Source organism: Sus scrofa, chromosome 17, assembly GCF_054392235.1.
Source record: "Sus scrofa isolate SSC_HxYL_T2T_F1_AM1 chromosome 17, Sscrofa_HxYL_maternal_Yorkshire_Landrace_v2.0, whole genome shotgun sequence".
Classification (NCBI taxonomy): domain Eukaryota; kingdom Metazoa; phylum Chordata; class Mammalia; order Artiodactyla; family Suidae; genus Sus; species Sus scrofa.
The window spans coordinates 59,249,534-59,261,193 of NC_139399.1; positions in this window are offsets into that span (position 1 = coordinate 59,249,534).

The window sequence follows — 11,660 nt, forward strand, 5'->3', positions numbered from 1 at the left end:
CGGATCCTGCATTGCCGTGACTGTGGTGTAGGCCGGTAGCTGTAGGTCCCATTGGACCCATAGCCTGGGAACCTCCATATGCCTCCGTGCGGCCCTAAAAAATAATGTATAAATAGTTTGTTTTTAAAATCTGGTTACTGTTTAAGAAAAAGATTAAATTCTGCCCTCAACTTCCCTAAATGGAAGCCAGTGTTAGGAAAGATCGAGCCAAAATATTGCCTCCTTGCTTCGTGACTTTTTTCCAGACATCTTCAGTATAGACCACACTGGCATCAACACTGGTGGCTTGTCACTTCACTTCATGGATCTGTCTCCCACCATGTTGCTCTGAGCTCTGGTTTTGTGGTTCACCCCTGCTCTAAATCCTTGTGCTTGCAAAATACCTAGCACATACTCAAGACTTTGTTGATCGTATCTGCCATTGAACAGCTCGTTCTAACTTAGCCTCTTAATGAAGACTAAGAGCCCACTCTATGCTAGGTTCTCTTTCCCTAACATGGTCTTGGCTCTTGGCACTTACCATGCTCTTCTGCCCCTCTGGCCTCTGTGCCTCTATATTGCTGTTCCCTCAGTACAAATGTTCTTCCTTTCCCCTCTTCCCTTCCTTGCTTTCTTGGCTTCCAGCCCCAGCTCAATCCACGCATCCTTTCTGAAACTTTCTCAGATTTCTGCAAGCAAAGACCTACCTTTCTCTGATTCTCCACAACTGCACTGTCTTTCATAATTTTTTTTGACTGTTTTTTTTTTTTTTTTTTTAGGGCCCAAGGCATGTGGAAGTACTCAGGCTAGCGTTCAAATGGGAGCTATAGCTGCCAGCCTACACCACTGCCACAGCAGTGCCAGATCTGAGCTGCATCTATGACCTACACCACAGCTCACAGCAGCACCATATCCTTAACCCACTGAGCAAGGACAGGAATTAAACCCTAGTCCTCAGGGATACTAGTCGGGTTCGTTACCAGTGCACAACCACGGGAACTCCTGTCTTTCATAATATCATCTCAGCTCTTATCACAGTGGATTTTTACATAGGTTTAAACCTGACAACCCCCCCCCCCCCCAGAACACCTGGAGCTCTTTATTTATCTGTATTTCTCATGAGCTCTGCACACGTCTGATCAGGAGGTACCCAACAGATGTTGCTTGATGGCAGGATTCTCTCAGCCTTGGTGTCCCCAGTTAAAGTCAGTGGCTCTTGGCTCAGGAGTCCACAACCTAATATATGGAGGAACATTGGAGAACCAGCAACCTGCTATTCAAACAGCAGTAGTTACTACATTTATCCTTTGCTGTCTAGCACCACTTAAGGTCTTTGTGTATTTCAGCTTTTATCATCTCATGTTTAAACTCTTTTAATCACCTGTAAGGTGATGGTGTTTACAGGAATTCCAACTGAGGAAAACTGTTCCACCCAAACTCTTCCTTTGCAACAACTCAAAACTGTCCTTTGGGATTTCCCATCGTGGCTCAGTGGTTAACGAACCCAGCTAGTATCCGTGAGAACTCGGGTTCAATCCCTGGCCTAGCTTAGTGGTTTAAGGATCCAGCATTGCCATGAGCTATGGTGTAGGTCAAAGACAGGGCTTAGATCCTTCGTTGCTGTGGCTGTAGCATAGGCCGGCTGCTACAGCTCCAATTTGACCTCTAGCCTGGGAACCTCCATGTTGCCGTGGGTGCGGCCCTCAAAACCAAAAACTAAAACAGAACAAGAAAAAAAGCTATCCTTTGAAAACTCTTACAAGACTGCCTGAGGCTGCTAATAAGTCCCCTCCAGCTCTGTGGTTCTGTGACAGCCAAAAAACCAAACATTTTTAAGAAGCCTTTATAGGTAGGAAATGATTCTCGGTGACATTTCATATCAGAAAAATACCAGAGTCTCTGAAGAGAGCCATGTTTCTCATCTTTTAAATAGGGCTGAAGGCCTTAGATTTCTTTGCTTGGTGACTTGAAATCACGGGAGCATCCTTGTCAGATTTTATTACATAATGATTAGATTATATAACAGCCATGTGACAATGATTAGGCACCTCTACTTTCTAAGAGCCGACAACATGAACAATCTACCTACTTCTTTCTATTTTTTAGTGTTTTTTTATCACAAAAGTAACACATGAATCCCAATGACACAGACGTACATAGAACAAAAAAATGAAAAAGAAAAGCAACCCTATGACCCAGCAATGTGATTTCTTGGAATTTACCAGAGAAAAAGCACAAGTGCACAAAGAGACCTGTTGCATCATTGCAATGCAAAAACAAAACCCCCAAGCATTCTAAATGTCCATGGATATTTATGGTGCAGCCATACTAATGACTACTAGGTGTCATTTTAAAAGAATGATGTAAGCCTGCATAACTCTGCAAGACATACTTTGGAAGGAAAAAAGAGACATACTCTGAAATGGGAAACAAACATCAAATATACATAAAATACTATATATTTTCCAAGGGTGCATATGTATGTATGCATAGGTATAAAGTCAACCGGCGACAATAATGCAAATCTAGATCATGTTTTTAAGTTCCCGTCGTGGCTCAGTGGAAACGAACCCTACTAGTGTCCATAAGGACACGGGTTGAATCCCTGGTCTCCTTCAGTGGTTAAGGATCCGGCGTTGCCATGAGCTGTGGTGTAGGTTGCAGACATGACTTGGATCCCACATTGTTGAGGCTGTGGTGTAGGCCGGCAGGTACAGCTCCGATTGGACCCCTAGCCTGGGAATCTCCATAGGTGCGGCCCTAAAGAGACAAAAGACAAATAAAATAATTCTACAGATACTTGTTACATGATTTTTATTAATACCTTTCTGCCCTAGAAGTCAGACAACTCTGTGAGGACAAAAGTAGCATATCTGGGAGTTCGAGTCGTGGCTCAGTGGTTAACGAATCCGACTAGGAACCATGAGGTTGCGGGTTCGATCCCTGGCCTTGCTCAGTGTGTTGTGGATCTGGCGTTGCCATGAGCTGTGGTGTAGGTTGCAGACGCAGCTTGGATCCTGCGTTGCTGTGGCTGTGGCGTAGGCCAGCAGCTACAGCTCCAATTAGACCCCTAGCCTGGGAACCTCCATATGCTGTGGGTGCGGCCCTAAAAAGATGACAAAAAAGGGGGTGGGGGGAAATAACAAGTGTTGGCCAGGATGTGTGGAGAAATTCGATGAGGTCAAATTACCGTATGACCTAGCAATTCTAGTCCTAGGTATATACCCAAAATAATTGAAAACAGGGACTTGAGCAGAATATTATATACCAATATTCATAGTAGCATTATTCACTCTAGCCAAAAGGTAGAAACAACCCACGTGTCCATCAACAGATGAGAGAGTAGATCTATAAAATGTGGTATATCCACGCAATGGAATTGTATTCAGCCATAAAAAGGAATGAAGTTTTTATTTTTGGCCACATCCATGGCCAGGGATCGAACCAGCGCCACGGCAGTGACTCAAGCTGCAACAGTGACTATGCTGGATCCTTAACCTGCTAAGCCACAGATAACTCCTGGAATGAAGTTCTGACACAGGCTACCACATAGATTAACCTTGAAAACATCATGTTAAGTGAAAGAAGCCAGTCACAAAAGGAGGAGTATTGTGTGATTCCACTTATGTGAAATGCCTATCATAGACAAATTCAAAGAGAAAGTATATTAGAGGTTACCAGAGGCAACCATAATATCTATTTTTCAGTGAGAGTGCTTGTCAGGTCTTACTAGATCCATGTTGTTTTTAACCTCATTACATGGCTGACCTTTGATATAAATTGTAAAATGCTGTACAAAAGCAATGAGCTGGTGGAGTGACTGATGAACCGCAATTTTCTGGAAGCAGCATTTTTATGTGGTCATCCCTCTGTGGCTTTTCTGTTTGTTTGGGGTTTTTTTTGCCTTTTTCTAGGGCTGCACCCTCAGCATATGGAGGTTCCTAAGCTAGGGGTCTAATAGGAGCTATAGCCGCCGGCCTACACCAGAACCACAGCAACTTGGGATCCGAGCCTACACCACAGCTTACGGCAATGCGGGATCCTTAACCCTCTGAGCAAGGCCAGGGATCGAACCCTCAACCTCATGGTTCCTAGTAGGATTTGTTAACCACTGAGCCACAATGGGAACTCCTGTCTTTTCTGTTTATATCCAACTTATTCACTGTCATTTTCCTAACACCTGTCAAGAGACCCAGCACATAGAAATTATTGGTCAAATAGACATTCACATGCCAGTGTCACTCGTGTTAAAACTCTTTACAGTCCGATTCTGTGTCCTTTGTGTGTGTGTGTGTTTTTCGTTTTGGTTTTTATTTCCGCACTTTGTACAGTAAGGGTAGGGGCAGTAAACACTTAAGGAATGGTGAAGAGCAAGGGAGGCCATGTTCACCCTGTAGGGCCGGTGAGCTGTTGTCCGTGAGATACTCATATGCCCCCTAGTGGTGCAGGTGGGAATTCCTCCTGGCTCCCTGTTAGCAGTTTGGCAATCTTGAAGAACTGGCTGAAACTGAGATGAAATTATCTACCCATAGATTAATAAATGTAGAAATGCATAATGGTGTAAATTCTGCTTACTTAAGATAAGCATAGTAATAAATTTTTCGTGTGATCTGAGGCTGAGATAAGACTCTGAGGGTTTCTTGATTTGAGGGCTGGGATCATGTTTAATCCATCTCAACTATTCTCCCACAAGGCCTAATGCACAACTGTTTACTTTTTACTTAACAAGCAATGCATGAACTTGATAGAAAACTTTAGACAACACAATAGGGAAGAGAATGACAAGTAAATCTTGCTCCAGGCCTAGGCCCTCAGCTTCCCTTCCTGGTAATAGTCACTGGTACTAGATTCTCTGGAATCCTCCCAGGAGGGTGATTAACTCATCCTACCGTGCCTGGGACTTTCCCGGCTTTATCACCTAACGCCGCACGTCCTGGGAAACCCCACAGCCCCGGGCAAACCGGGACATTGGTCATTCTACCTTCCAGAGACACTATTTGTCATACCCATACATATACACATATCAGTTGCATTACTCAGCATCATGGTGCTGGTGTTATCGCCCTTAAAAATATATTTCAGGGAATTCCCAATGTGGCCCAGCGGAAATGAATCCAACCAGTATCTGTGAGGATGTGCGTTCCATCCCTGGCCCCCCTCAGTGGGTTAAGGATCTGGCATGGCTGTGAGCTGTGGTATAGGTCGCAGACGCAGATCAGACCCGGCTTTGCTGTGGCTGTGGTGTAGGCCAGCGGCTTTAGTTCTGATTCAACCCCTAGCCTGGGAACTTCCATACGCCACATGCGTAGCCCTAAAAAGCAAAAAATATATATATGGGTATATATATGTGTATATTTCAAAGACCATTCCATATCAGCTGTATATTCGTTTAACAAATACCTATGGAGTTACCTACCAGGCGTTCGGCACTGTTTTTGTTTGTTTGTTTTGTCTTTTTAGGGCCACACCCACGGCATATGGAATTTCCCAGGCCAGGGGTCAAAGCGAAGCTGTAACCACCGGCCTACACCACAGCCACCGAAATGCCAGATCCCAGCCGCGTCTGCGACCTACACTACAGCTCAAGGCAACACTGGATCCTTTAACCCACTGAGCAAGGCCAGGGATCAAGCCTGCAGCCTCATGGATGCTAGTCAGATTTGTTTCCACTGAGCCATGATGGGAAGTTCCTAGGCACCGTTTTATTTTTTTCTTGTTTTTTTGGCTGTGCCCGAGAAGTGTGGAAATTCCCTGGCTGAGCCACTACAATGACAATGCCAGATCCTTTACCCGCTGCGGCCACAAAGGAACTCCTATGTATAGTTTGGGGAGCTGAATATACTATAGTAAGCAAAATGGACAAAAATCCCTTTCCTTGTGGCATTAATATACCAGTAATTGTATCTGTATTTATCTAATCACTTTGCTGCTGTAAACAATGCTGCCCCGGATATTTGTGTTTACATATCTTTCCCACGTGTCAGTGTGATTCAGGCTGTAACGGAACTTTCTGTGATGGTAGAAATGTGCTTTATCTGCTGTGTCTGTGGCTACCTGGGCTACTGAGCACTAGAAACATGACTAATGAGGCTGAGGAACTGAATTCGTAGTTTTATTTTATTTATTTTTATTATTATTATTATTTTGTCTTTTGGGGGCTGCACCCACAGCATATGGAGATTCCCAGGCTAGTGGTCGAATCAGAGCTTCAGCTGCCGGCCTACACCGCAGCCACAGCAACATGGGACCCAAGCCATGTCTGTGACTTACACCACAGCTCACGGCAACCACGGATCCTTAACCCATGGGTCGAGGCCAGGGATCGAACCCACATCCTCATGGATACTAGTCAGATTCATTTCTACTGTGCCACAAGGGGAAATACCGAAATTTTTAAATTTAAACAGCCACAGTATTGGAAGATGCAGGTCTATGGGATAAAGTCCTAAAAAGAGAAAAAATAAAGGGTATGTGCTTTTGAAACTTAGATAATTATAGGCAAATCATCCCCATGAAAGAGGTTGTATTAGTTATTTGTTGCTCCATAACAAATGACCATACCTAGCAACTTAAGCAACACCCATCGATTATCTTACAGTTTCTGTGGGTGACAAGTGCGGGTGTGACTGGGTCACCTCACACTGGAGCACATCTGCCTGTGACTTTCCTTAGGATCGATATTTAGTTGAATTTTTTTTCTTTTGTTCTTTTTCTTTTTCTTTTTTTTTCTTTCTTTCTTTTTTTTTTTTTTTTTTTTTTTTTTTTTGTATTTTTGCCATTTCTAGGGCCGCTCCTGCAGCATATGGAGGTTCCCAGGCTAGGGGTCTAATCGGAGCTATAGCCACTGGCCTACACCAGAGCCACAGCAACTTGGGATCCAAGCCACGTCTGCAACCTACACCACAGCTCACGGCAGTGCCGGATCCCCAACCCACTGAGCAAGGGCAGGGACCGAACCCACAACCTCATGGTTCCTAGTCGGATTCGTTAACCACTGCGCCACGATGGGAACGCCCCCAAATAACTTTTTAAAGCATCTGTCACCAGCCACTTACCTCACCTTACCTAACAGAGATCATGTCTTTCTCCCTCGCACCACATCCCCAGCACCAGAGGGCCTGCCACACAGTAGGGCCCACAGGGACTCTCTGTTGCTTGAATGAGTGAGTCTTCCTTGGCAGTAAAAATCAAGTTAGTGAAGTCTTTGAGCAGGAACCCTTCCTCTACTCCAGGCTCATAACAGAACCCCAAGAGGATCTTAATCTTAGATGATGCAGGCAATCCGAGAGAGGATGCCAAAAACTCAAGAAGAGGAAGAGCTGCTTGGGGGAAATAGTTTCCTCGGGAACATTAAGGGAAAATGGGAGGAGAAAGGTTCATTGATTTGACGCACATGTTAGGTGGATTGTTGTTGAAAAGCAGCAAGTATGAGGGTGGGGAGGGAGGGCTAAGAAAGGGACAGTGGGGACATTTTCACTGAGGATGCCTAGGAAAAACAGGAAAGGCACCTTTGGTTTAGCCTCAGCATCGATGGGGGGCTGTGTGGATTATGTAGGGTAGTGGTTCTGAAAGTGCACACCCCACCCCACCCCTGGTCGGCAGTGGCTGTCTCACCTGGAAAAAAAATGTTAGAAATGCAAATCCTTGGGAATTTGCACCTTAAATTTACTGACCAGCTGAATCAGAAACTCTGGGGGTCGGCCTCAGCAACTTGTGTTTTAAGGGATCAGTGGGTTAAGGATCTGGCATTGTCACTGCTGTGGCTGGGGTTACTGCCGTGGATTGGGTTTGATCCCCGACCTAAGAAATTTGCCACCACGGAGTTCCCGTCGTAGCACAGTGGTTAACGAATCCGACTAGGAACCATGAGGTTGCGGGTTCGGTCCCTGCCCTTGCTCAGTGGGTTAACGATCCGGCGTTGCCGTGAGCTGTGGTGTAGGTTGCAGACGCGGCTCGGATACTGCGTTGCTGTGGCTCTGGCATAGGCCAGTGGCTACAGCTCCGATTAGACCCCTAGCCTGGGAACCTCCATATGCCGCGGGAGCGGCCCAAAGAAATAGCAAAAAGACAAAAAAAAAAAAGAAATTTGCCACCAGTGGGGCCAAAAAAAAAAGAGCCCCCTTCAGGTGACTCTAACACACACTAGAATTTGAGAGTGGAGAATGACTAGCACTCTTTTTTTTTCTTTTTTTAATTTTATTGGAATGTAGTTGATTTACAGTGTGTTCATTTCTGCTGTGCAGCAAGGCGATTCAGTTATATATATATATTTTTTTTCACATTCTTCTCTATTATGGTTTATCACAGAATATTGAATATCCTGTGCTATACAGTAGGACCTTGATGTTACAACTGGCACTCTTTTTATTTTATTTGTTTTATTTTATTTTTGTCTTTTTATGCCTGTACTCACAGCATATGGAGGTTCCCAGGCTAGGGGTCAAAATGGAGCTGCAGTCTCTGGCCTATACCACAGCCATAGACACTCGAGATCCAAGCCACATCTGCGACCTACACCACAGCTCACAGCAATGCTGGATCCTTAACCCACTGAGCGAGGCCAGGGATTGATCCTGCATCCTCATGGATACTAGTCAGGTTCGTTAACCACTTAGCCACGATGGGAACTCCAAACTGGCACTCTTAAATTCACAGGGGCCGAAGCCAGAATGCATGGGTTCAAATTCAAATCTAGAACTCTCCTTTTCCATCTGTGTTAAAGGGTAATTTAATCTCTCTGTGCCTCAAATTGCATAGTTGTAAAATGCAAATAATAGAACCTAAATCAGGAGTTCCCTTGTGGCACAGCAGGTTAAGGATCTGGTGCTGTTACTGCAGCATCTCTAGTTGTTGCTGTGGTGAGAATTCGATCCCTGGCCCAGGAATTTCCTCATGTCCCAAGCACAGTCAAAAAAAAAAAAAAAAAGAAAAAGAAAAAGAAAAACCCTAAGTCATAGCTTGCTGTGAGGATTAATTCATGTAAAGTACTCAGAGTAATAAGAACCAAAAACTTTCACAATTAGTATCATATTATTTCAGTTCTGTCCTCTTATCTCCATGACTAAGTATATGAGCTGTGGAAAGTTCATTTCAAGACCCCAGACTGGGGGAGTTCCCTTCGTGGCCCAGCAGAAACAAATCTGACTAGCATCCATGAGGATCCAAGTTTGATCTCTGGCCTTGCTCAGTGGGTTAAGGATCCAGCATTGCCGTGAACTGTGGTGTAGTTCGCAAATGTGGCTCGGATCCTGTGTTGCTGTGGCTGTGGTATAGGCCAGCAGCTGCAGCTCCGATTTAACCCCTCGCCTAGGAACCTCCATATGCCGTAAGTACGGCCCTAAAAACAAACAAAGAAAGCAAAAAAGAGCCCAAATTGGAGGGGGGTTCCTGCTGTAGTGCAGCGAGTTAATGATCTAACTACTCTCTGTGGCGGCGCCAGTTCTATCCCCAGCCTGGGACAGTGGGTTAAGATCATGTGATGTGTTGCAGCAGTTGTGGCGTAGGTCGAAGCTCTGGCTTGGATTTGATTCCTGGCCTGGGAACTGCCGAATGCCATATAGGTGTGGCTGAAAAAGAAAAAGAAAAAAAAAAAAAAAAAAAAGAGCCCAGACTGGAAGCACTTAGTGAATTTGAAGCCCAGGTCTGGGAGTTCCCTGCCCTCACCACCCCCGACCCCCCACCCCCGGCTCTCAGCACGGGGTTTACCGCAGCTACAAGGCTAACACATAAGCTTATAAATACCCACAACACATCTCTGCCCCGCTAAGGCACCCCCATCCCTGGAAGGGAAACTTTTGCCTGGGAAGAGGTCAGATGCATGAGTGCCTGGCATAGGAAGAAGAAAAAGAAATGGTAAAGTGTAAGCACTGGCCTTCTTGTGCCACTGCCTACACCCAAATTATTCAAAAGGTGCCCACATGGCTAGCTAAAAATAATCCTCCTGCTGCCAGCAGGTTAAGCAAAATCAACCCAGAGGACTGGGAACGGAACAAATAAGGCACAACTTTGCATTCAATCAACCTGACTTAGCAAACATGATTTATTTGTCCTGTGCAGACTCCTTAACTGCGAGGCCTTTGTGGCCTTTCAGGGCAGAGTTTAATTGATCATGGACTTCCCCGGTTAAGAAAACCACACAAACTTGTTAGCAGAACCTGCCTTTTAAAAAGAGATAACTTTTGGAGTTCCCGTCATGGCTCAGTGGTTAATGAATCCAACTAGGAACCATGAAGTTTTAGGTTCAATCCCTGGCCTTGCTCAGTGGGTAAAGGATCCACAATTACCGTGAGCTGTGGTGTAGGTCGCAGATGCAGCTTGGACCCCAAGTTGCTGTGGCTGTGGTGTAGGCCAGAGGTTCCAGCTCTGATTGGACCCCTAGCCTGGGAACCTCCATGTGCCGCAGGTACAGCCCTAGAAAAGACAAAAAAGAGATAACTTTTGTTAAATGGGCTACATATACAAGAGCCAATTTGGTGTAGTGGAACATGGAAAAAGTTGGGATTCAAAACATCTGAATTGTTTTTTTTTTTTTTGTTTTGTATTTTAGGCCTACACCAGTGGCACATGGAGGTTCCCAGGTTAGGGGTTGAATTGGAGCTGCAGCTACCGGCCTATGCTACAGCCACAGCAACTCAAGATCTGAGCCCTATCTGTGACCTACACCACAGCTCACAACAATGCTAGATCTTTAACCCACTGAGCAAGGCTAGGGATCAAACCTGCATCCTCATGAATGGTAGCCAGATTCGTTTCCGCTGAGCCGCAATGGGAACTCCCAGAACACCTGGCTTCTAAGGCCTACCCTTTTCTTTCAAGATTGAGGTTTAGTCTATGGCTTCAAGCCTCCATCTTCCCATGTAATACAGAGCTGGAGCTAAACCCCCTTCCCCAGGAGGCATGTGTCACAATATTAAATAACTTGCTTCTGAGGTAGATAACGATTTTTTTTTTTTTTTTTTTTTTTTTTGCATTTTAGCGCCACACCCATAACACGTGGAAGTTCTCAGGCTAGAGGTCAAATCTGAGCTACAGCGCCGGCCTACACCACAGGCACAACGCCCTATCCAAGCGGTGTCTGCAACCCACACCACAGCTCACGGCAACACTGGATCCTTAACCCACTGAGTGAGGCCAGGATCGAATCCGCAGCCTTATGGACACTAGTCTGGTTCATAAGCCACGATGGGAACTTTCCATAGAGATTACTTCTGCTTTCACTAGGAAGTTTCAGTGTGGTGACAGCCTGTCTTCAACACCTCTCTAATCATAGTTAATCTCCCTGTTCAGCTCAACTATATCCAGCATTAATTTATAAGACTATATTGTTTCCGCTGTATTTTCACAGTGCCCTGTAGGAATAAGTGGTATTGATTTTCTCTTTGTAGCTCGGGGAGTGCTATATCCTTTTACAACGTGCTTGCTGAAGTTTAAAGATCAACTCGACGAGAAAGATTAAGTAATAATGCATAAGCAAATTAAAAAAAAATTTTTACGGGAAGTTCCCTTCCTGGCTCAGTGGTTAACGAACCCGACTAGGATCCATGAGGATGCAGATTCAATCCCTGGACTTGGCACTGCCCTGAGCTGTGGCGTAGGTCGCAGACGCGGGATCCAAGCCTCCTCTGTTACCTACACCACAGCTTCGGGAAATGCTGCATCCCCCACCCACTGAGCAAGGCCTG